Source organism: Schistocerca cancellata, chromosome 4, assembly GCF_023864275.1.
Source record: "Schistocerca cancellata isolate TAMUIC-IGC-003103 chromosome 4, iqSchCanc2.1, whole genome shotgun sequence".
Taxonomy (NCBI): domain Eukaryota; kingdom Metazoa; phylum Arthropoda; class Insecta; order Orthoptera; family Acrididae; genus Schistocerca; species Schistocerca cancellata.
In genome coordinates, this window is record NC_064629.1 from 329,372,061 (window position 1) to 329,399,959 (window position 27,899).

Sequence of the window (27,899 nt, forward strand, 5' to 3'; positions counted from 1 at the left end):
ACTGTAAGATATTTTCTCATTCATAAGAGTTTTTGGTGATTAAAACTTACTGAGAAAACCACGAAAAACGTCTTTGTTTTAATGATTGTCTACCCAATTCCCGTATTATATCATTGTCACTCACTACCATATTTTGCGATAACACAAAAGAAGCTGCCATTGTTTGAATATTTTCGGTGCCCACCGTCAAACGTATCTCATGCGGATCCACACCGCGGAGCAATTCTCCAGAAGAGAGCGGACGAAAGTAATGTAGGCAGCCGGGTCAATTCTAGCGTCCCATTCCACTCGTCAGCTTTGAGCAATGATGTCACACTTAAGGCAGAGATGCTATATAGAGACAATCTATGAAGGCAACGAATCATACTCGTAAACAAACAAAGCGATAAAATTACAAACAGTTCACGTGATTAATTACTCAGTCACAAATTATACCGACAAGAATTAAAGGTAACGAAAATAAATAAGAACAGAAAAAAGAAGTATGCATGCCTGAAACAAATTATTGTCGTAATTTATGCGAGTAAGCAAAGCACAGAGAACCTTTAAATCCAGTACAGTATAGCGCATGGTGAAATCACAATACTATGGTTCAGCGTTAACTTTTAATACTACACTACTGGCCATTAAAATTGCTACACCAAGAAGAAATGCAGATGATAAACGGGTATTCATTGGACAAATATATTATACTAGAACTGACATGTGATTACATTTTCACGCAATTTGGGTGCATAGATCCTGAGAAATCAGTACCCAGAACAACCACCTCTGGCCTAAATAACGGCTTTGATACGCCTGGGCATTGAGTCAAGCACAGCTTGGATGGCGTGTACAGGTACAGCTGCCCATGCAGCTTCAACACAATACCACAGTTCATCAAGAGTAGTGACTGGCGTATTGTGACGAGCCAGTTGCTCTGCCACCATTGACCAGATGTTTTCAATTGGTGAGAGATCTGGAGAATGTGCTGGCCAGGGCAGCAGTCGAACATTTTCTGTATTCAGAAAGGCCCGTACAAGACCTGCAACATGCGGTCGTACATTATCCTGCTGAAATGTAGGGTTTCACAGGGATCGAATGAAGGGTAGAGCTACGGGTCGTAACACATCTGAAATGTAACGTCCACTGTTCAAAGTGCCGTCAATGCGAACAAGAGGTGACCGAGACGTGTAACCAACGGCACCCCATACCATCACGCCGGGTGATACGCCAGTATGGCGATGACGAATACACGCTTCCAATGTGCGTTCACCGCTATGTCGCCAAACACGGATGCGACCATCATGATGCTGTAAACAGTACCTGGATTCATCCGAAAAAATGACGTTTTCTCATTCGTGCACCCTGGCTCGTCGTTGAGTACACCATCGCAGGCGCTCCTGTCTGTGATGCAGCGTCAAGGGTAACCGCAGCCATGGTCTCCGAGCTGATAGTCCATGCTGTTGCAAACGTCTTCGAACTGTTCGTGCAGATGGTTGTTGTCTTGCAAACGTCCCCATCTGTTGACTCAGGGATCGAGACGTGGCTGCACGATCCGTTACAGCCATGCGGGTAAGATGCCTGTCATCTCGACTGCTAGTGATACGAGGCCGCTGGGAACCAGCACGGCGTTCCGTATTACCCTCCTGAACCCACCGATTCCATATTCTGCTAAGAGTCATTGGATCTCGACCAAAGCGAGCAGCAATGACACGATACGATAAACGGCAAACGCGATGGGCTACAATCCGACTTTTAAGTCGGAAACGTGGCGGTACGCATTTCTCCTCCTTACACGAGGCATCACCAGGCAACGTCGGTCAACTGCTGTTTGTGTATGAGAAATCGGTTGGAAACTTTCCTCATGTCAGCACGTTGTAGGTGTCGCCACCGGCGCCAACCTTGTGTGAAAGCTCTGAAAAGCTAATCATTTGCATATTACAGCATCTTCTTCCTGTCGGTTAAATTTCGCATCTGTAGCACGTAACCTTCGGGGTGTAGCAATTTTAATGGCCAGTAGTGTAACTGTTAAATCTAATGGGACGTGTACACAAGTAACGAAAATTGACAAATAGTGCCGTCTAATAAATACTGAAATTGGTAACTGGAACTGACCTATATGGGTTAATTCTAGTTACCGATTCCAACCATTCCACGGTTCGTTATTTGTATCGTTTTAACAACAAGTGTGTGCATTAAAGTGTTACAGGATTTCTACATATGGTATTACTACCTTCATTACTACGAAAAAGAGAAAAAATTGGAAGCTGTACCTAAAATAGTTATTAGGTTTTCGTAGTAGTTCTGAGATCAGTAAGAAATAAAAAAATCCTAAAAAACATAGTCCACAAATTTACTGCAAAAAGTACAAAATTATGAACCTTCTAAAAGTTGGAATCGTTAATTAAAATTGACCTCCTATGTAGCCAGTACATGACAAACGAATTTCTACAAAAAATAAAGAATATTGAAATCGATAGCTAGAATTAACCCATGTAGCTAAATTCCAGTTACAGATTCCAACCGCTCCATGAATCATGTGTAAATTATTTTTGCAGTTGTATGCACTGAAACGTAACACCATTTCTACATTCGTAATTGCTCTCTAAAGCTGCTGCGGCGTATAACAAAAATTGGAATCGATAGCTAGAAATGACCTTCTATATAGGTCAATTCTAGTTATCGATTCCAGCCATTCGATGATTCATTAATTAGATCGTTTTTTCGGCACGTGTGTGCACTAAAATTTAGGCTCATATGATTTCAGCATTTGTAATTGCTCTCTAAACTACTAAACAAACTTGCTAATATTGGAATCGGTAACTAGAATTGACCTTTATAGAAGGTCATTTCTAGCTATCGATTCCAATTTTTGTTATACGCCGCAGTAGCTTTAGAGAGCAATTACAAATGTAGAAATGGTGTGTCGTTTCAGTGCATACAACCGCAAAAATAATTTATACATGATTCATTGAGCGGTTGGAATCTGTAACTGGAATTTACCTACATGGGTTAATTCCGGCTATCGATTTCAATATTCTTTATTTTTTATAGATATTCGTTTGTCATGTACTGGCTTTTGTTTTAGAATTTAGTGTGTCCGTTTCTCCACATTTTATGCTACTGTTTCATATTTGTTGTCATTCATTTAATTTTCCCGTTTTCCTGATACATTTTAGTTTCTCTCCGCCCAAAATCTCCACTTTCCTCCGCTTCTCCCGTTAGATTCAATAAAAAAATGGTTCAGATGGCTCTGAGCACTATGGGACTTAACATCTATGGTCATCAGTCCCCGAGAACTTAGAACTACTTAAACCTAACTAACCTAAGGACATCACACAACACCCAGCCATCACGAGGCAGAGAAAATCCCTGACCCCGCCGGGAATCGAACCCGGGAACCCGGGCGTGGGAAGCGAGAACGCTATATACGATTTACCAGTGGAAAAAATGCTCCTATTAGTGCACAAAAAATTCAGGTATCTTCTGTTTGTCCACAGCTCGTGGTCTCGCGGGAGCGTTTTCGCCTCCCGCGTGCGGGCTCCCGGTTTCGATTCCCGGAGGGATCAGGGATTTTCACTTTCCCTGAGGTGACTGGGTGTTTTTGTGTCGTCTTCATCATCATCATTCATCCCCAGTACGGTCGGAGGAAGGCAACGGCAAACCACTTCCATTTAGGACCTTACCTAGTACGGCGGTGCGGGTCTCCCGCATCGTTCCCCTACCCTCTGCCAAGAAGCATAGGACTTCATTTCCATCTTCTGTTTAAAGACCCTGACTGAAACATGGGGTTCCAGCTGGCCTCATTCTAGCTTCCTCAGCACCCTTAAAAATTTTCCCAAAAATTTTGGCATGCGAACATCCGCACCTTTTTTAACAGGCAACTCAATTTTCCCAAAAATTTTGGCATGCAAACATCCGCACTTTTTTTAACATGCAACTCACCTCAACAGCACACAAGCTCCCCTATCTGTAACTCTTTCACGCCCGTTAGTGCAACGCTGAAAGTCGCTCACACCTGTCCACAACCAGTTGCCCTTTCTCACTGACTCACGCAGCCCAACTCATTGTCAGTGTCCTTTGTGTTTCCCTGTCATTGTCTCCTGTCACAGCCACAGTCCCCTTCCTTCTGTTCTACTAGTGCAGCCTCCTGTCACTGCCACTGTCTCCCTCTTGCTCTCTCTTACTGCTACTATGTCATTCATTCCTTTCTCTTGCTACTGAGTCTTCTCACTATCACTGTCTCTGTCTTCCCCGTTGTCACTGTCATATACTCTGTCTCTTATTATCACCAGCTCTCACCCATTTCCTCTTTTTCTTTATTCCTCCCCAATTGGCCTGGTCTTCTTCACTATTTTCGTAGCACTGTTCTGTCAGTATCAATTATGTTCCACTGCCACTGTGAACCTCTCTTTTGCTGACATAACCACTGTCTACCGTCTTCCAGCATTTATTACTTTTCTATCTCTTTACCACTGCCACTGTCTTCTTCTCTCTCAGCATAAAAAAGCGGGAATACATTAAAAATTTCAAAGGTGCTTGCGAAGATAGACTGAGGCAGCTGGTACCCCACTTTTCAGACAGAATCTTTTAAATGAACAGGAACATATTCGCATTTTATTTGTGCTTCGATAGGAGCATTTTTCCGCTGGATCCCTTCTTTTCCCTGTTGCAGAGGAGAATGTGACTCATACGAAAATAAATATATTAATCATTAAAATTTAGATAGTTTACTCATGTGAATCGCACATAATGCAATACTAATTTTACACCTCCAGGCGGATTTTATGCGCAAAACAATTTAGCATGTCCTTCAGTACTACAAGATGGAGTTCCCAGATGATAAAAGGGACACATATCTCTCCGTGCTACGCCATTTTATAAACTATGTTCTCCCCTCAAACCGGATTTTATGTGCCTATTTTATGTGTATAAGTAGGGTAACTTTGAACCACTGTATCTCGGAAACGGACAAAGATATGAAGAAAATTTTCAACGCTGATAGAGATAGGGATCTTACAAGGGAACCTCCCCATCGCACCCCCCTCAGATTTAGTTATAAGTTGGCACAGTGGATAGGCCTTGATAAATTGAACACAGATCAATCGAGAAAACAGGAAGAAGTTGTGTGGAACTATGAAAAAAATAAGCAAAACATACAAACTGAGTAGTCCATGCGAAGATAGGTGACATTAGGACACTGGTCCCGTGGTTAGCGAGAGCAGCTACGGAACGAGAGGTCCTCGGTTCAAGTCTTCCCTCGACTGAAAAGTTTAATTTTTTATTTTTAGTTTATGTGGCAAACTCTTTTGTTTTCATCACTTTTGTGGGAGTGATTATCACATCCACAAGAAAACCTAAATCGGGCAAGGTAGAAGAATCTTTTTACCCATTCGCTAAGTGTACAAGTTAGGTGGGTCGACAACATATTCCTGTCATGTGACGCACATGCCGTCACCAGTGTCGAATAGAATATATCAGACGTGTTTTCCCGTGGAGGAATCGGTTGACCTATGACTTTGCGATCAAATGTTTTCGGTTCCCATTGGAGAGGCACGGTTTTGCGGTGCGGTCGCAAAACACAGACACTAAACTTATTGCAGTGAACAGAGACGTCAGTGAACGAACGGACTGATCATAACTTTGCGAGAATAAAGAAAGTAAAATTTTCAATCGAGGGAAGACTTGAACGAAGGACCTCTCGCTCCGCAGCTACTCACGCTAACCACGGGACCACGGCGCTTTTGACCTCAGAGCTTCCTTGATGTTGCATATCTTGCGCATCGACTACTCAGTTTGTATATTTTACTAATTTTTTTCATGGTTCCACACAACTTCTTCCTGTTTTCTCGATTGATCTGTGTTCAGTTTTTCAAGGCCTATCCACTGTGCCAACTTATAACTAAATCTGAGGGGGGTGCGATGGGGAGGTTCCCTTGTTAGGAATACATAGTAAAAATTACAGCCATTTTTTGTGCATAGCCGTCTCGGAATCAGCTACTGGGTTTTGGTACCCAAAAAACAAGTTTTGGGGTGTTGCTCGATAACGGATATAGATTTTTGACCACGCGGGGTAGCCGCGCGGTCTAGGGCATCTTGTCACGGTCCGTGCGGCTAACCAACGCCGGCGGTTCGAGTCCTCTCTCGGGCATAGGTGTGTGTGTCGTCCTTAGTGTAAATTAATTTAAGTTAGATTAAGTAGTGTGTAAGCTTAGGGACGGATGACCTCAGCAGTTTGGTCCCATAAGACCTTACCACAAATTTCCAATTAAGATTTTTGAAAACAGAGACATGGTTCTTCTAGATAAATGTCTAGAGAATATACTGTTATAATTTGAGCAATTTACTGTGGTTATTTATTATTCAGATTTGACCTGATATCGCATTTTACATATAGAAGTAGGGTAATTTTGAGCCTCTGAATCTTGGAAACGGATAAGGTGTCAAAAAAAATTTCAGGGCTGTTCCAGATCGGGATTTTGGGAATCTATCGTAAAAATTTCAGCCATCTTAGAATCCTCGGGTGGGTCTTCGTTTGCTGGTGACGGCGAAAATATAGTAAAAAATCCTTTTTGTATTGTTTTACGAGGATCCGCCCATGAATTAAAGGTGCTTCCAGAAGCCTCATCAAGCCCACCGTAGACCACATCAAATGAAAACTGAACCAACCGATTTGCTCCATTTGCCGAAGCAGGAGAAGCGTCTAATATTCATAATTTGACCTTGAACAGTAGGACACTGACACTAGGACATTCCTTCTGTTGTGTATGCAAATGGTCCCAAGCCCAAGGACCATCGAAAACAACTGATCCTATCTTTTTATCACCAATATAACCCGAGGTATGAGCACAGGAAGATCCCATTTTTATGTGCGGCGTTTTGGAACACAAAAAAGATCGTAACAATTTTTTTTTATTATTTATCGAAAAAGTGTTTGCTTGGACTGCTGACCGCCACAAAATCTCCGCAGCACATGAGTTCGACTGAATCACAAATAGCACGCTTTTTGGTTGCAGAGGCACACGCTACAGAGACAAAGAAACTGGTATAGGCATGCACATTCAAATACAGTGATATGTAAACAGTCAGAATACGGCGCTGCGGTAGGCAAACAACACAACAAGTAAAACTCTGGAAACACAACAAGTGTCTGGCGCAGTTGTTAGATCTGTTACTGCTGTTACAATGACAGGTTATCAAGATCTAAGTGAGTTTGAACGTGGTGTTGTAGTAGGCGCACGAGAGATGGGACATAGCATCTCTCGCCCGCCGCTCGTGGTCTCGCGGTAGCGTTCTCGCTTCCCGAGCACGGGGTCCCGGGTTCGATTCCCGGCGGGGTCAGGGATTTTCACGTGCCTCGAGATGACTGGGTGTTTGTGTTGTCCTCATCATTTCATCATCATCCAGGAAAGTGGCGAAATTGGACTGAGCAAAGTTTGGGTCATTGTACGGGCGCTGATAACCACGCAGTTGAGCGCCCCACAAACCAAACATCATCATCATCATCATCACATAGCATCTCCGAGATAGCGATGAAGTGGGGATTTTTCCGTACGACCATTTCACGAGAGTACCGTGAATATCAGGAATCTGGCAACACATTAAATCTCCGACATCGCTGCGCCGGAAAAAGATCCTGTAAGAACGGGACCAAAGACGACTTAAGAGAACCGGTCAACTTGACAGGAGTGCAACGCTTCCGCAAATTGCGGCAGATTTCGATGCTGGTCCATCAACAAGTGTTAGCGTGCGAACTATTCAACGAAACATCATCGATATGGGCTTTCGGAGCCGAGGGCCCACTCGTGTGCCCTTACTGACTGCAAACACAAAGCTTTACGTCTTGCCTGGGCGCGTCAACACCGACATTGGACTGTTGATGACTGGAAGCATGCTACATACTCGGACGAGTCTCGTTTCAAATTGTATCTACCGGATGGGCGTGTACGGTATGGAAATAACCTCATGAATGCATCGACCATGCATGTCAGCAGTGGACTGTTCCAGCTGTGGAGGGTCTGTAATGGTGTGGGGCATGTACAGTTTGAGTGATTTGGACCCCAGATACGTCTAGATACGACACTGACAGGTGACACGTACGTAACTATTCTATCTGATCACCTGCATCCACTCATGTCCATTGTGCATTCGGAAGGACTTGGGCAACTCGAGCAGGAAAATGCGACACCCTACAAGCCCAGAGTTTCTACAGAGTGGTTCCAGGAACACACTTCTGTGTTTACACATTTCCGCGGCCAGAAAACTCCTCAGACATAAGCATTATTGAGCATATCTGGGACGCCTTGCACCGTGCTGTTCAGAAGAGATCTCCATTCCCTCGTACTCTTAAGGATTTGTGGACGGCCCTGCAGGGTTCATGGTGTCATTTCCCTCCAGCACTACTTCAGACATTAGTCGAGTCCATGCAACGACTTGTTGCGGCACTTCTGATTTCTCGCCGGTGCCCTACCGATATTAGGCAGGTGTACCAGTTTCTTTGGCTCTTCAATGTTATAACGAAGTCGTTCTGTGTCCTGTTTTCGTTTGATGGAACACCTATGTTTTCTCATGGTGGAGACTGAAGAACAAGAATACAATCATTTTGTGTTCTCGGTGTCTTTAGCGGCGGCATGTCTGAAGAAAATTTCTAGGTTTTAAAGCCGCATCAATTTGAATAAAATACTCGAGCTGGCCACCATCGTCGTCAGGAGTAAAAAACACTGACTGTCGGGACTGGCACAGTTTTCCGCTTACATAAGCACAATTGTTGCATCTGGCAACAATCAGGGAGGGTCGAAACGACGCATACGCGGAAGCTGATTTAGATAGCTCATAGCAACTCCGGGGCGCCACGGGACCGAATGATTACAAGTGGGGGCGATGGGTCGGCGTCAAGTTTGAACCAGCCGCTTCCGCCTCCCTACAAGAGTCAAGTATCCGTCTTCGCTTTATTTCGATTCCAAAGCCTGCCACACGCCCTGCTAAGTGTGTACCCCTGGTATCTGTTGCGAATGCGGCAGTATCTACACACATCAAAAAAAGTTTTGCATCACCACGGTTCCGAGAGTTCCGGAACCAGTACAGAAAATTGGAATATAGATCAACATAAATATCATTTCCGCCCTTTTTATTGCTCATGAAAACCACAAACTGCATGTTGTACCACCATACAGGGAGACCTCCAGAGGTGGTGGCCCAGATTGCTGTACACACAGGTACCTCTAATACTCAGTAGCAAGTCCTCTTGAATTGATGCACGCCTGTATTCGTCGTGGCATACTATCCACAAGCTCATCAGGGCACTGTTGGTCCAGATTGTCCCACTCCTCAAAGGTGATTCGGCATAGATTCCTCAGAGTGATTGGTGGGTCACGTCGTCCATAAACAGCCTTTTTCAAGCTATCCCAGGCATGTTCGATAGGGTTCAGGTCTGGAGAACATGCTGGCCACTCTAGTCGAGCGATGTGGTTGTCCTGAATGAAGTCATTCACAAAATGTGCGCGATGGAGGCGTGAATTGTCGTCCATGAAAACGAATGCCTCGCCAATATGACGCCGATATGGTTGCACTATCGGTCGGAAGACGGCATTCACGTATCCTACAGCCGTTACGGCGCCTTCCATGACCACCAGCGGCCTACGTCGGCTCCACATGATGCCACTCCAAAACAGCAGGGAACCTCCACCTTGCTTCTCTCGCTGGACAATGTGTCCAAGGCATTTAGCCTGACCAGGTTGCCTCCAAACACGTCTCCGACGATTGTCTGGTTGAAGGCATATGCTTCGCCCATCAGTGAAGAGAATGTGATGCCAATTCTGAGCGGTCCATTCAGCATGTTGTTGGGCCCATCTGTACCGCGCTGCATAGTGTCGTGGTTGCGGAGATGGACCTCGCCATGGGCGTCGGGAGTGAAGTTGTACATCATGCTGCCTATTGCGCACAGTTTGAGTCGTAACACGACGTCATGTGGCTGCACGAAAAGCATTATTCAACATGGTGGCGTTGCTGCCAGGGTTCCTCGGAGTCATAATCCGTAGGTAGTGGGCAGCCACTGCAGTAGTAGCTCTTGGGCGGCCTGAGCGAGGCATGTCATCGACAGCTCTTGTCTCTCTGTATCTCCTCCATGTCCGAACAACATCGCTTTGGTTTACTCCGAGACGCTTGGACACTTCCCTTGTTGATAGCCCTTCCTGGCACAAAGTAACAATGCGCACGCGATCGAACCGCAGTACTGACCGTCTAGGCATGGCTGAATACAGACACACGAACCGTGTACTTCCTTCCTGGTGCAACGACTGTAACTGATCGGCTGTCGGACCTCCTCCGTCTAATAGGCGCTGCTCATGCATGTTTGTTTACATCTTTGTGCTGGTTTAGTGACATCTCTGAACACTCAAAGGGACTGTGTCTGTGATGTAATATCCACAGTCAACGTCTATCTTGAGGAGTTCTGGGAACTGGGGTGATGGAAAACATTTTTTGGTGTGTGCATATAGATCAAACAGTACGGACATTGCGGACTGTTGTACCGACATATTAAATAGAAGAAGGTTGACATGTTGGCCATAGCTGAGTGTGTAAGTAGGCTGTTTATGTTTTCTTTATGTAAGTTTGATGTTTATGTTTTCTTATTGGCAACGTTACGTAGCGCTCTCTGTATGAAAATCACTGGCTGTGCTGTGTGCAGTATGTGGCTAGTTTGCATTGTTGCCTGCCATTGTTGTCATGAACTGCTATAGCTGGATGTGAACAGCAGATTGCGTTGGGCAGTTGGAGGTGAGCCGCCAGCAGTGGTGGATGTGAGGAGAGAGATGGCGGAGTTTTGAAAAATGTCATGAACTGCTGTATATATTATGAATCTTGAGGTAAATACATTGTTTGTTCTCTATTAGAATCTTTCATTTGCTAAGACTATCAGTAGTTAGTGCCTTCCGTAGTTTGTATCTTTTATTTAGCTGGCAGTAGTGGCGCTCGCTGTTTTGCAGTAGCTTGAGTAGCGAAGATTTTTGTGAGGTAAGTGATTTGTGAAAGGTATAGTTTAATGTTACTCAGGGCCATTCTTTTGCAGGGATTTTTGATAGTCAGATTGCGTTGCGCTAAAATTATTGTGTGCCAGGTTAAGCACAGTCTTGTACAATTGTCTAAGCGGACATTTCATATGTATAAATTGTTCTAAGGGGACGTTTCATAGTGTTTCCTGGAAAACAGACACAAAATACAATTTGAAAAGACGAGCGTCTTGGCTCATTCGTCAACATATTGGGATTCCTTCATAAAGGAGGGGGATGAGATTAGAATAAACAGTAACATTTTGACAGAGACCAGGGGTACAGACTTACTAAAGCGTGGGGGTAGGCTCAGGATGTCGAAAGAAAGCAGAGACGCATGCTTGACGCTTGTAGGGAGGCGGGAGCGGCTCTTTCAAACTTGGTGCCAGCCCGTCGCACTACTTGACGGTCCTCTGCCCCGCGGCGAGCCGGAGCTGCTATGAACTGCTCGACTCACCTTCCGCGCACGCATCGTTTCGACCCTCTCCGACTGGTGCGCGCTGCTGTAATCGTGCCCTTGTAAGCAGAAAACGGTGCCAACTCAGACAGTCAGTGTTTTGTACTCATGACGACGTTGTCGGAGATAGCCATAGAAAACTCGAGTATTTTATTCGAAATGCCGCGGCTTAAAAACCGAGATTTTATTCAGACAACCATTTTGTTTGCACTATACAAACTATGTACAATTTTCGTCTGCAGCGTCGAAATTTTTAAAACGTCACTCTTTCTCTTCTGGAGATTATTTGCAATTATGCACACTCCATCACTTGATTTTCGTTTTACATCGTCTACAGCCTCACAAAACACAGCTTCGTTAGAGGCCATCTGATCCTGACGGTCGGTCATTTTCGCCCTGTCAGTACTACACACCAAAAGTAAGACAGTTCACTCAGCATCTGTATTGCATCACGGCTAGTGACGAGTCGACGAGTACGAAGCGACCACAGCGCCACCGTTCTCAGATTCGTCATATTCGCGAAACTACAGCGGGAAGGAGAGAAGCCAGAACAGACTGCCGTCAGAGGGGCGCCTTGATTTCTAATGTATGCCACCCTCAGCATTACACACCTACTCGCTCCGTTTCTGATCTCAAATGTTCAAATGTGTACGAATTCCTAAGGGACCAAACTGCTGAGGTCATCGGTCCCTAGACTTACCACTACTTAAACTAACTTAAAGTAACTTATGCTATGAACAACACACACACACATGCCCGAGGGAGGACTCGAAACTCCGGCGGAAGGTTCCGCGCAATACGTGACATAGCACCCTAAACCGCGCTGTCACACCGCGCGGCGTTTCTATCTCTGATGTGAATTGCGTGTGTTGTGCGTATAGCCCAGTCAAATTAAGAAGAGTGAGCCATAAACCTGGGCAAAATGCCTTCACAAGCGATTGAAGTGGTGTTCAACCCAACAACTGTCCGAAATCAGACAAAATTGGACCATGGGAAAGTACAGAAAAATCAAATTAAATATTTTGTCTGTTTTTCGAAGTATTGATTAGCTAGTTTGAAGGTGCAGGGTGGCACAAGTGAGATGGACAGTTTTTAATAAAGGGTGCTTGGTCACTTTTAAAATTAATATATGCTTATTGACATTAAATCAAAGCCCATAACTTACCATTTAAAGTAAGTCAGATATATTTGTGAGAAATTATGTCGTCGAGTTGATGTCCATCATTTCAAATGTACAATTCAGGTCTCTTCTTCAAAACTCCCATCACACGGACCAATGTCTCTGCAGGAATGACAGCAATTCCTTGAATAACTGCGTTTCCCAACTGGTCCAAATTTCGCGATTTGTGTTTAAAGACATAACTCTTGAGTTATCCCCAACAGAAAAAATGTCACACACTGGTAAGTCTGGATATCTGGGAGGCCAAGAAACACGAACTTACCTCTCGATTATGTACGATAAATGTTTGATGGGATCCATGTTGAGGCAAGTGGGTGGCCAGATCATTTGCTCGAATTGTCCAGAATGTTCTTCAAACCAGTCGCGAGGAACTATAGCCTGGTGACATGGTGCATTGTCATTCATAAAAATTCCATCGTTATATGGATTTAAACTAGTCGTGGCGCTGTCACGTCAAGTAGTGTCAAATTCAAATACGATATAGATCTCCATAGTGTATCCCAGCATACGAAAAATCTGTGCTTAGTTTTAATTGGGGAAAGAGCTTTGTTAATGTTTTTCAAACAGATTAAGTTTTCCTATTAGTAGATAGCTTCAAACGTATCACAGTTTATCTCAAAAACTATTGATCCACAGCAATACTTTGTTTTTTCGTTGATAACCAAAATATCTCGCTCGACAACGAATCTCTTAAAATTTTCTTATTGCGTTGTGTTTCCTATATAAGATTCTGAAACCGGCTTTCTTATTCCAGTTGTGACAGTATAAAACTCGTAAGAAGTATGAAGTGTAAAGTCTCTGCCTCCTACAAAAATAATGTAAAAAATCTGAAACTTACATATGGGATCGCTCTTGGTAGTATCTCTAACCACGTCAAAAATCTTTTCTTCATTTTAATTAGAGCCGGCATTACATTGGTTACAGAAATAAGAGAAATAGTCACGCCTGGGAATGTCTCCTCCGTATCATTCTATGTCTCGAAAATTATTATTCGCATGAAATAATCTTGGTGTGCACACAGAATTATATGTATTTGAAATGCAGTATAACTTAACATAAAGAGATGATGGTAGCTGGCTGAACAGTATTCCTTAGTCTCACAGAAGGAAAGAGAAACTTATCGAATAAATTCACAAACAAGATTTAGTGGAAGTAATAGGTTCGTTAAAAGACACTATACACTAATCAGAGAATGGGAAAAGGGCGCTTAATTCAGAATCAAAGTCAGTGGAACTATCGATGATCATAGTGCAGCAACATGACGTTTTACCTGAGCCCAAATCAGTTCTATTGCGTTGAAATAGCGATGGCAGTATGTCAGTCTGAGCACATTATTTATGCCCGTATTTTTCTGCTGTTTAATCCACTATGTAAACCAGGTTCTTTGGCTTGTGTTGCGACACAGGTTCTAACAATTCTACCCTAGTCAAGTTCAAGAAAGCCCATACACAGGACAAAAGGTTGGGAAAGAGGTGGGGGGGGGGGGAGGGGGGAGGCGGACACAGAGGCCGCCGCCGCCGCCGACCGCAGCGCTTAGGAAAATATATAGTGTAGCCAAGATGTTTTTCTTTCAAGAAAATGATTTAAAATTCGGTATAAGGCAGGCTAACTGGGTTGGAACTGGAATTTTTTTATGATTGCTTACAAGTCGCCAGTGGCCTTCCGAAATATTAAAAGTACTCCATGCGCCCAGGTACAACCTATCGTATGTATGCCCTTGGTCAAGTTATTGTCAAACAGTATCTTACGTTTCTATAGCCACCAAACAATATTCCTTCGTTATCTTTGTGGGCACCTTATCTGGTTCAAATGGTTCAAATGGCTCTGAGCACTATGGGACTCAACATCTTAGGTCATAAGTCCCTTATCTAGTATAATCGAATGATATGGAGCGTCATCCATAACAAAATAGAGTTTTTGGTTCAGTTTTGAAGCACAGTCTATAAATCATTTCACGTAAGTATTGTGATTCGTCTCTTCGTTGCAGTTGGAGGTCTTGTTTGACTTTAATAACAGCTGCCATAGTACCGCTGATGGTATCGACTGTCCAGCTTTTGTTTAAGTTGTGTCCTGCATTCACCCATGTTTCATCAGGCCCAACTGGGAGAACCGTACCTAAGACTGCGAAGTTAAGGAATAACCTTAAATATCTGGGTTATTATCAATAGGGAAACAAAACCATTTTAGATTTATATTTACTAGCACAAAATCTACATGTGCAGGAAACTACAGCTGCAGAGAGGCAATACTTCCATTGAACTTTTCAAAAATATAAAAAACGGGAAATGCGCACTCTTTCGTTCACCTGTTATTGAGAGAACGCAAGGCATGCCCAAAGAATACGCGTTTAGAAAACGTCACAAATGAACGCAGCATCACACCAAAATAATGAGCACTGTTCGTGCCACCATCTCCAACACTTAACTGCACTGGATGGAATCCTCTGTAAACGCTAAAATCTACGTTCTCTGAAAGTATCAGAATTTATCTATAGCTTGCGAGATTTTTTAAAAACATAGACAGTGCAACCACAAAAAATTAACGCGGTGTTCGAATTTTGAAGTTTACAACTGGCGTGTGGTGGTAGGGATAACAAAGAAGAAGAGCAGCTTGAAAAACGTAATGTGATTTCTAATTTCGAGTATCGAGAGGACTGAGTCATATCTAGTGGGTTTAGTGTAGTCACAGAGTCAACGAAGTACTTTGGCTGTTCGACGAAGAGATCAGCGTTTATGAAACGCACAGTGTTTGATCATCATGGCGGGGGGGGGGGGGGGGGTGTTCTTTCGGGTGCATCTTTGAAGAACTCAGGCTTCATCCTCTTTTGCGGAAAGATTAAGGCCGTTGGTGTGAAGAACCGACAGGATTCACTCCGGTTTGGCCTCTTTCTACTGACACAACCTTCACAACAAAATGTTTTCCTTTTGGATTTGTGGTCTTTGGGATCTTGTTAGGAGCAGAAGATATTCCTATCTCATCCATGTTATAGAGGCGATGAGCAAGAAATATTTTCACTGCATGCTTCAAATTTTTAAAAAACCTCTCAGTTTACTGAAACCAATATTCCTGGAGTCCTAACTGCACGATGGTGCCTTTTGCAGAAATCTTAAACCCTGTGCTGCCCACCTGCCATAGTGTCCTTCCTGAAGTGGTGATCCAGCCTCTGCCTACTCATATGCTAAATTCATGAGCTGCTTGCTGCTACACCGTAGAATCTAGCATCAAGATCTCTGATGTGGTTTGGTAATTGAACATAGCCTATGCACCTGTATATATCAAGGAAACGTCAAAACTATGTTGTCTACTTGCAGCTTTCAGACTCACTCAGTCTTTTCCTTAAGCCAGGCTCCTTCGTACCAAGCCCAGCGGCAAACTTTGTTTCTTTTCTCCATTTTCAGCTCATTGTCTGCCCTCAATGAGCAGCTCTTCAGTATAGATGAGCTTCCTGCCCGATTTTCGTACTTAATTTGAGGTCATTCAGGGACAAAACCTATCATTCGGACTCCGCAACGCACGCAAGAGCTACAGATTTTCAATAGTGTCGTGAAGAGAACGCACGCACACTTTGGGGAGGTTATGTGCGCGCTCATTCGTACAGTAACAATAATTGCAGGCGATGTCAACAATCACATTTGCAAAACATGTGGATGCAGTACGGTAGAATGCAAGCCAACCTTTCAAAATGCAATCAAGAATCGTATATTATGTATACAACTTATGCAGCAGAGTACCAGAACTACGTTAAGAAAGATGAAAAGTGATTCTTACCCGTTTCACTTCGGAAACACAGAATATCTGCACATTACTTCTACTAGGTGTTTCCGATATCACTCTGAATACAATTATGTCAGTGGCGGGCTGATCAGTTTAGTCAACTGCGCTCTCTTTGGGACTGCGTGCTCTTTGGTACATTTACCCTATATCGTCAAAATTTGTCTGTACTAATTCGTTAATCAAGCAGCATTGCCAGGCTGTAATATCTTGGCGTTTCATTAATAGATTTATAGCACAATCGTAACTTCTTCATGACTCGCAGCAAGGGCGATCTACTGCCCCGAAACAGGTCCGCTGCTACAAGGGCAGCATATAGATTTTTGAGTGTCAAATATTCCTTCTTTGAATGTCTGCATATACAGGGTGTTACAAAAAGGTACGGCCAAACTTTCAGGAAACATTCCTCACACACAAATAAAGAAAAGATGTTATGTGGACATGTGTCATGAAATGCTTAATTTCCATGTTAGAGCTCATTTTAGTTTCTTCCACCTACGCTCAATGGAGCACGTAATCATGATTTCATACGGGATACTCTACCTGTGCTGCTAGAACATGTGCCTTTACAAGTACGACACAACATGTGGTTCATGCACGATGGAGCTCCTGCACATTTCAGTAGAAGTGTTCGTACGCTTCTCAACAACAGATTCGGTGACCGATAGATTGGTAGAGGCCTACCAATTGGTTCAAATGGCTCTGAGCACTATGGGACCCAACATCTTAGGTCATAAGTCCCCTAGAACTTAGAACTACTTAAACCTAACTAACCTAAGGACATCACACACACCCATGCCCGAGGCAGGATTCGAACCTGCGACCGCAGCAGTCCCGCGGTTCCGGACTGCAGCGCCAGAACCGATAGACCACCGCGGCCGGCGCCTACCAATTCCGTGGCCTCCACGCTCTCCTGACCTCAATCCTCTTGACTTTCATTTATGGGGGCATTTGAAAGCTCTTATCTACGCAACACCGGTACAAAATGTAGAGACTCTTCGTGCTCGTATTGTGGACGGCTGTGATACAATACGCTATTCTCCAGGGCTGCATCAGCGCATCAAGGATTCCATGCGACGAAGGGTGGATGATTGTATCCTCACTAAAGGAGGACATTTTGAACATTTCCTGTAACAAAGTGTTTAAAATCACACTGGTACGTTCTGTTGCTGTGTGTTTCCATTCCATGATTAATGTGATTTGAAGAGAAGTAATAGAATGAGCTCTAACATTGAAAGTAAGCGTTTCCAGACACATGTCCACATAACATATTTTCTTTCTTTGTGTGTGAGGAATGTTTCCTGAAAGTTTGGCCGTACCTTTTTGTAACACCCTGTATATCACGACGAATGGCATCTTCCTGAAAAGGGTTCTGTGACCGTTACTCCGTGATAAATCGTATTTCTTGTGTCACAACGTATCTTCAGCTCCAAACGTTCCGAGATTTTGCCAGCATATGGCAGAAGCATCCAGGAATCTAGTAAGCCCTCGCGCTCCGTCTCTCGGTCGTTCAAAGAAGTTTTACAAAGGTGTTCATACTATGATATCGTGTGAGCAGGTCACGCACGGGCACTGAAATCAGTAGTGAATATATCAATTTCGTACAAACAGCTGTTCTAGTGTATAATTTCCACTTTAACACCAGTAATAGATAAGATACAGATCATTCACAAATAAAATTGACTTGGAAGTTGTGTCACGCGTGGCAAGTGCTTGATCTTAGCAATGGCCTGCTTTACCTTAGGTTTGGCGCCGAGATGGCGCCAAAGCGGGATAAAGTGGCGCATTCCGACACAGCTGCAACACTTAAAGGAATATATACTAAGATGGTATCTGTTCTTTCGGACATGTAATTTCATTCTACGAGCTGCATGGTCACCGATGGTATCTGTTCTTTCGGACATGTCCGAAAGAACAGATACCTTCTTAGTATATACACTCCTGGAAATGGAAAAAAGAACACATTGACACCGGTGTGTCAGACCCACCATACTTGCTCCGGACACTGCGAGAGGGCTGTACAAGCAATGATCACACGCACGGCACAGCGGACACACCAGGAACCGCGGTGTTGGCCGTCGAATGGCGCTAGCTGCGCAGCATTTGTGCACCGCCGCCGTCAGTGTCAGCCAGTTTGCCGTGGCATACGGAGCTCCATCGCAGTCTTTAACACTGGTAGCATGCCGCGACAGCGTGGACGTGAACCGTATGTGCAGTTGACGGACTTTGAGCGAGGGCGTATAGTGGGCATGAGGGAGGCCGGGTGCACGTACCGCCGAATTGCTCAACACGTGGGGCGTGAGGTCTCCACAGTACATCGATGTTGTCGCCAGTGGTCGGCGGAAGGTGCACGTGCCCGTCGACCTGGGACCGGACCGCAGCGACGCACGGATGCACGCCAAGACCGTAGGATCCTACGCCGTGCCGTAGGGGACCGCACCGCCACATCCCAGCAAATTAGGGACACTGTTGCTCCTGGGGTATCGGCGAGGACCATTCGCAACCGTCTCCATGAAGCTGGGCTACGGTCCCGCACACCGTTCGGCCGTCTTCCGCTCACGCCCCAACATCGTGCAGCCCGCCTCCAGTGGTGTCGCGACAGGCGTGAATGGAGGGACGAATGGAGACGTGTCGTCTTCAGCGATGAGAGTCGCTTCTGCCTTGGTGCCAATGATGGTCGTATGCGTGTTTGGCGCCGTGCAGGTGAGCGCCACAATCAAGACTGCATACGACCGAGGCACACAGGGCCAACACCCGGCATCATGGTGTGGGGAGCGATCTCCTACACTGGCCGTACACCACTGGTGATCGTCGAGGGGACACTGAATAGTGCACGGTACATCCAAACCGTCATCGAACCCATCGTTCTACCATTCCTAGACCGGCAAGGGAACTTGCTGTTCCAACAGGGCAATGCACGTCCGCATGTATCCCGTGCCACCCAACGTGCTCTAGAAGGTGTAAGTCAACTACCCTGGCCAGCAAGATCTCCGGATCTGTCCCCCATTGAGCATGTTTGGGACTGGATGAAGCGTCGTCTCACGCGGTCTGCACGTCCAGCACGAACGCTGGTCCAACTGAGGCGCCAGGTGGAAATGGCATGGCAAGCCGTTCCACAGGACTACATCCAGCATCTCTACGATCGTCTCCATGGGAGAATAGCAGCCTGCATTGCTGCGAAAGGTGGATATACACTGTACTAGTGCCGACATTGTGCATGCTCTGTTGCCTGTGTCTATGTGCCTGTGGTTCTGTCAGTGTGATCATGTGATGTATCTGACCCCAGGAATGTGTCAATAAAGTTTCCCCTTCCTGGGACAATGAATTCACGGTGTTCTTATTTCAATTTCCAGGAGTGTATATCGTTAATGCTAACCTGCCACTTGACCATCTTCTTCTTCTGTGAGAATGCACAAACAGTGCCCGAACTCTTACGGGAATCGGCAAAGCGCCGCGAGTAATGAGTATAATGGGCGGGGGCACTACGAATGTAGTGCGGGACAATACGTTGAGAATGTGGGTTTCGCGGGAGGCGTGTCACTCGCGCTATCCTTTGTGTCCTCGGTGGCTCAGATGGATAGAGCGTCTGCCATGTAAACAGGAGATCCCGGGTCCGAGTCCCGGTCAGGGCACACATTTTCATCAGTCCCTGTTGACGTATGACAACGCCTGTAAGCAGCTGAGGGTGTTCATTTCATTGTAACATAAAGGGACTTCGCGGCTGATAATGAACGAATGATGGACACTGTAAAAGGCCAGTGAACGTTTTGGTATCCCGTAGAGTATATTGAAGTGTAATTCCATGACATTTCCATCCGATCAAGGACGTGCAATTCTTTGAAAAATTGGGAAGCCACATAAACTTGAAGTAAAGATAGTGACCTAAGTAACAACGATGCAGTCATTAGGCTTTGGGATTACAGTTAACCAAGTCCGTCGCGTTGGGTGTAGGGTTTCTGAAGCTAAAGGAATCAATCAACCTTTCTCTAGGGATAAGCAGATAGGTGGTTGGTTTTGGTGGGATAGATTAATGCAGAGATGTAATATGACTTCCAGAACATCAGAAAACCTGTCACTCGATCGTGCTTCAACGGCAAATCGAGCCCAGCTGTATGATTTTTCTAATAAGCAAGTCCGCCCCCGGTAGCTGGGTGGTCAGGGCGGCAGACTGTCAATCCTAAGGGCCCGGGTTCGATTCCCGGCTGGGTCGGAGATTTTCTCCACTCAGGGACTGGGTGTTGTGTTGTCCTAATCATCCCCATCGGCGCGCAAGTCACCGCAGTGGCGTCAAATCGAAAGACTTGCACCAGGCGAGTGGTCTACCCGACGGGAGGCCCTCGTCACACGCCACCACCATCTGATAAAACAGTTAACGGGCGAATTTAACTTAGAGGGGACAAGCCAGTATGAGAAGTGGATCAAATCAGGAGCGGCGACACATTCCATTGTTGCCAGAGGTATCCAAGGTGGCGGCGATGATGAAGTCCAAGATGGCGGCCTCTGGACTTGGCAACAGCACATGATGTCATGCACAATGGCGGAGTTTGGTGGGAAGATAGGACAATTGGGCTACCTCCACTAACCTAACACTCTCCCCTCCCCCCTTCTGCCAGAAAATAGCGGGAAGTTCGAATTCCATCAGGACAATGCAACACACCTCCACTAACCTAAGAAAATGATGGGAAAATAGGTCACTTGGGCTACCTACGTTAACCTAAATCATCCGACCACCGCCTCCTCCTAGGGATTGGAGGGAAATTTGAATTTTGGCGGTAAAGAAAGGCCACATGGGCTGTCTCTACTAATGTAAGAAAATGGCAGGAAAGAAAGGGCAGTTGGGCTCCCTCTACTAACTTAAGTCATCCGACCACCACCTTGTCCTAGGAATTGGCTGGAAAAGGACTCGACCTGTCCTGGATATAAACCTTTATTTTGCATGCACTATTTATTTAAACAATTAGAGGCAGTATCGCCATCAAGTGTGTTCACCCTGAGGTCCGGGGTTCAACTGACCTAGTACACTGTACTGAAACCAGAGGGTGCTGTCGTCTGTACCATGACGTAACCCAAGATGGCTGTCTGGAGGAGGGACAAAATGACTCAGCCTGTGCTGGGCTGCTGGAGAGAGGAAAGAATGTACTTTATTTATTTTGGAACAATTTATTTAGGTATGGATTTGAGATAGTTTATTTATCACACTGATGCAAAACACACTCTCTGCATGCTTGGGGTCATGCCGCACAGCCTACAGACCTGTAAATTACTAATAAATAACGCTCTGCAGACACGCAAACAACTCTAAGTTACCCAAATAATTTCAGTACACAGCACACAGACATGCAAACTCCTCCTAAATAATGCAGTAGACTGACGTGCAGACACAAAATCAACTCATAAACTATCCCAATAAAGCATAGCACAGCCTACAGACCTGTAAATTACTAATAAATAACGCTCTGCAGACACGCAAACAACTCTAAATTACCCAAATAATTTCAGTACATAGCACACAGACATGCAAACTCCTCCTAAATAATGCAGTAGACTGACATGCAGACACGAAATCAACTCATAAACTATCCCAATAAAGCATAGCACAACCTACAGACCTGTAAATTACTAATAAATAACGCTCTGCAGACACGCAAACAACCCTAAATTACCCAAATAATTTCAGTACATAGCACACAGACATGCAAACTCCTAAATAATGCAGTAGACTGACGTGCAGACACGAAATCAACTCATAATCTATCCCAATAAAGCATAGCACAGCTTATAGACCTGCTCACAGAATACTGCAACAGACATGCAAACAACGTGCACAGGCACCACCTGCCGCCTCCTGTCCAACTGGACCACACACGAGGCTAGCGCATGTACTCCCAGAAGTCGGGATGCACTGACAGATCCTGCATCCATCAGTTGCCAAGCCACGCACAGATGCCTGTTCGGGTCCCTCAAGCACGAGGCGGCGACATCCCTTTCATACTTAACACCTGTGAAATTCCTCTCAAAATATGTGATCACCTAGGCACCATTGCTGATGCAACTGGACGGGAGCGAAGACATATTTGCAGAGCGCAGATTCTCTGAAGGCGCACACGCGCCGATGCCGCCACGAGCCACCACCGGATGCAAACCGGCGTGAGCCATCACCCTCACGACACTGCTGCCTACAGCGAGCAGGTGAACGTTGGGTCTATTTTCGGGTATACAGTTAGAGTTCTTCGAAAGTTATACTGACGTCCCAAAACTCCAAGGCGCACTCATGCTGGCCACATACTCGAGACGACTCTGAGCAGCACGTGTGTTTACCATTGCTGATTTGATCACTCTGTCTACCTGCAGTCCAACGAAGACCTACCTACCGAATGACTCACCCTCGCAGAGGCTGCAGAAATCTGTTCCAGAGGAGCACAGGGCGCGTTGTTCCTAGCGATCCTAATGGACCATGCGAGCTATGTCTACCCTTGCATGCATACCAAGCGTGACTGATGCATCGCACGAAATGTTCGCCCTGCTATCAATACATGTCTCAGAAATGTTAAAAATTCACAATGCTAAAAGCAAGTGCATGCTCACGAAAACAGCGTTAATCATAAAAGCATTCTTGTTGTTTAGAAAGAGAGCTCTCTCTAAGCACAGATGGGGAGAAATCAGAACAATTATGCAAACAGAATTTGAAGCACTGCCTTACAGAAGAGAGAAAAAAATTCCCGGAATTTTCAGGATCCTACACCTACAAGCCTGGAGATGTCCTAACACCACAGAGGCAGATGAGTGACGGTATCCCCACCAGCAATGGATCGTCTTCTTCAACTTGTCTTTAAACACTAACTTTCCCAGAACTTTCCATACATACCTTGCATCCATTTTGTTCGAATCTGTTTTTTAGATGTTCCTGTGCCCCAACACAAAGCATGTCTTCTGGATGAATCGGGCATTATGATTGGCTCTTACTGAATTTACCCTCCAAATTACTGATGTCGCCAATGTGTAAGCACCGTCTGTCTTTTCTTTCTTTCTGCAGATAAGACTTTTAGCGGCAAAAAACTATTTTACACAGATCGCTATATTGCACTGACAATTAAACCCTGCAAAGTACCTCTACATAACGTCAAATACAGAAAGACTCTTACTCAATTACACTGCTCTCCCACTGAGGACAGGAGCTCGAATATTAAAACGTGAAACCGATCTCCGACCCATCAATATATCACCGCATACTGTTTCGATCTAGTAAACACACAATCCGTATCCTGCACCATACTAAGTCAGCCCTTTTACATCATTCGTACATGTACCACAAAGCCAGGCAACACCGTAGGTATACTCAAGGCACTAGATATTTACGGTGAAGTTGGGCAGGCATCCACCACCAATGCATGACCAGAGTGCCCTCAGTGGATCGAAGTCACTGTCAGAACTGTACAGCCGGCCGGAGTGGCCGAGCGGTTCTAGGCGCTACAGTCTGGAACCGCTCGACCGCTACAGTTGCAGGTTCGAATCCTGCCTCGGGCATAGATGTGTGTGATGTCCTTAGGTTAGTTAGGTTTAAGTAGTTCTAGTGGACTGATGACATCAGAAGTTAAGTCCAAAAGTGCTCAGAGCCAGCCAGAACTGTTCTACAAATTCGGCCTCGTTCCCCCCTTGGCACAAACCCGTTACTGTTTCTGGTCCAGACCTGGTTGCTTCCTTGCTCGCTTTTCTGCACCCATCACCAGACTCTGGGATTACAAGAACATATCTAATTTCGCATGGCTTGCTAGAATATCATACCATTCTCGCGGTACTTCCCGATATCAAACACACAGCAGTGTCCTACCGATCGCTCGCATAACATAATTCTGAGGAAACAGACTGGAAATTATTTCTCTACAAACCCAAAACATTAGCTAGGTGGGGTGTGCTCTAAATAACTGACTAACTAGAAAACTGTCACGTCTGCGAAGACATTTATGTGGAAATTCGAAAAAAACCGGAAAAACGGATATTTCCACCCGCGAATACCGATGTTGGTAATGTAGCAGATTCCAAAGCCTCCCTATAATTTACAAGCTGAACTAAAGTATTTCTCATGTCTGGAAAACTGGCAAACGTGTCTTCCACGTTCCTGATGCACACACCACAATCGATCTTTTCTCAACTAAATAAAGGCGCGAAATGTGCAGAAGCAATCACATGAATAATTTACATGGAAGGGAATAACGGTGCAGTGCGAACACACCACAATTTTCAATCTTCTTAAATTTCCACGAGATTACGAAAGCTATCCAACCAATACTAAGTATTAGTTCGCTATTTGGTCGTCTAGAGGACAACGTGGTTAAGTCATCTACGCTCCTACACTCTAACAAGCCTCTCCAATCGGACATCTACAGTTAACTGGGAACGTGAATCATCTCCGCACAGGTCACTGGCACTGCACACCAAGCACTCACAGGTAGAATCATCATCCTAAGAAATCGGTCACATATATATTTTATCCCTGTACTTACAGCTAAATGTTACGATCGCGGTCTTAGTTGAACGACATTCGACAGTGAGCGAAGTATCAGAAATACACCCTGTTGGTGGCTGTGGCTCTGGAAATAGAAATATCAGTACCATTCTTATGACTTGACATACTCTTCCCTTTGCTGTCACAGTACTCGACGTCAGATCCATACCTTCCTTCTGAACGGACATAGTCATTTCCTTTGCACATGTTGGAACACAGCCACATACTTCATAAGGCTGATGCTCAAGGCGAACCTATCACTCACCCCCTAATACTAAGTACAATATTTGGTCAATAACTGATCGCTGACGATACGAAATAATACTGACCAAAAATCAACGATGGGTGGACATGCCTGATACGTTTTTCTTGCTAGTGTTACCACCGTGTCTTAGAAAGAAAGTGAGGTTTAATCGTCTTACAAACTGTCAGATGTTACAAAATATCAGATCCCAACAACTACTGTATGTTACCGTCACAAGCGGTCTTGGTTCTACATGTGCTCACAAGTATCCATGTTAAAAGCTATATCGGCTTCATAAATCCACATATGGCATTACCTACGAATCATGTGTTATTTCCGGACAAATACCGATACAGTGATCGCTGGAGTGTATATTATCAGACCGTCAGTCCGGTTACACGTAGCCCACGATGCAACCTCAACATAAAATCGCTCAATTTTGAAACTGATTTGGCTATGGAACGTGGTATGAAACCGCTATTTGCAAACCCCTCATGCCGCCGCCACTAGATAGTTCTCCCGGATTCGTAACGTATTCTATCTCAATACCATGTCAGGGGCTCTTCGATATATCCAGTGAGCTATAGGCGTTGACTGATTGAGAAGGATCACAAACAGTAGTAGATGGTGTGCAGATTGAGGTCGTAAGAAATGTACGCATACTTTTCAGATCTCTAGTGCTACGCTATCCGCTAGATAGCTATAAATGATGTGTATGATTTGGAATCAAGTCTTTCCATTCAACCACATACATGCATTGGATGCTATGGAGAAGTCTTTTAGTGATTACAGTCAGAAGCGAATCACATTTCTGGCACTCTCGTATCTCGAAACGAGTCACCGTTCTCGAACCTATCTGCTACAGTAAAATTCCCACCTCATTTTAGGTAGCTCCTATGCATCCTGCAATTGCCCCCTCAGACTCTGCGCTACCACCCCTGCAGCTTTGTGCACATGATAATTCCAATCTAAGTCAGAACTGATTAGGGGTTAGAGGAAAACTATATCTACCAGCTTCTGCAATCCGAGTAGAAATGCGTGAAACTGAGTTACTGCGACAGAACTGTGTTTTGAACATTCGATGGAAACAAAGCCTGCTCCTGCAACACGAGGCAGTATAAAAGACAGTACGGGAACTGGGTGAAGGGCGTGGATTTTGCTACTGCATTGTGGATCTTCTCCAAACTATAAGCAGGTACTATAGATCCACGTCCCTCAGGGACCATTCACATCTATCTTCCCAACATTCTATCATCGTTACTCTATTCCATCCACCAGAGAAAAATTACGAACTATAAAAGCTCCACTAACTTCAACCGATAGAGAACTCAATAAGATTTTTACCACATCTCTCTCCTCCCATATATCGAAAACAAATACTGCATGCATGCCGGCATTGAGTACATGTGACGATCCTATTAAATATATAGGTATTGATCTACTGCACAGACCAGTTTAAAGTTTCATCACCTGTACTGTAGAGGGATGACCATATCCCACAGACCATACCGTAAGTCACAAGAGATGCTCTCTGCGAGCCTGAGTTGTTGTTTGAAACATTGTTTTTTTCTGCTGTAATACAATTTGTACACTGCTATACATAGTGTTTAATTTATGACTGCCGGAGTGGCCGAGCGGTTCTAGGAACTTCAGTCTGAAACCGCATGACCGCTACGGTCGCAGGTTCGAAACCTGCCTCGTTCATGGATGTGTGTGATATCCTTAGGTTAGTTAGGTTTAAGTAGTTCTAAGTTCCAGGGGACTGATGACCTCAGATGTTAAGTCTCATAGTGTTCAGAGCCTTTTTTTTTTTTTTTTTTTTTTTTGCTTAATTTATTATCTATGCTGATGGGAGTCACAGAGCATTCTCGCAGTCTTAGGGTAAAATTGCAGAGTGAAAGACCACCCTCAGACTGTCATTGAGCAAGCCGTCAGCAACACAGTTACCGATTTAATCTGCAATCGACCAGAAGTAGAGCGTTATATTCCACGTCTCATGAATGAATGGAGCTTGTCGAGTCCTCGCCCATCCAGGTGCACAAGATTTCTCGAGATGTGTCAGTATCAAAGAGATTAGCTCTCCTTATGATGTATAGTAACAGATTTGAAAGTATTGTGATGTAATAACAGACGTTGAAGAAGAACAAGAAATGGGTGATTTTTATGCACGATGGAGCTCCAGACGGATGGAGTTCGAAGCATTTTTATGTAAATCAACCAAGCTATCAATTTTAAAGTATTGTTCCAGAACCTACGATCAGCACCTGGAAGGTATTGATAAGAGAGAACATAAACACACGTACTCCTAAGGCTACAACGTTCTACACTTAAAACGGGCTATAATGTTAGATCACTTGCGTTTCCGACACATCAGTCGTGTGGAATGTAGTCCTGTTAATATTCAAATGTAAGAAATATGTTTCAAGCGCGTGACATACGTCCTTCTTCCCGGTTTCTCTACGATACACTATCTTATCGAACTGTAAAACAAGAAAACTACCTCTTTAAAACATTGCACAATATAGCTCTCCAGAGATATATAGCGTCCACTGTTCACATCTGATCACACTTCAGAAATTATACTATGCCTGCATCAGCCTTATATGCAATTATGGTTAGTAACGGGGAATCCCCCTTACAAGAAAACAGATAAACGCATAGCAGAGGCATCCGACATGAGAAAATTACAAGTCATTCCGCCACTAACTCTGTAA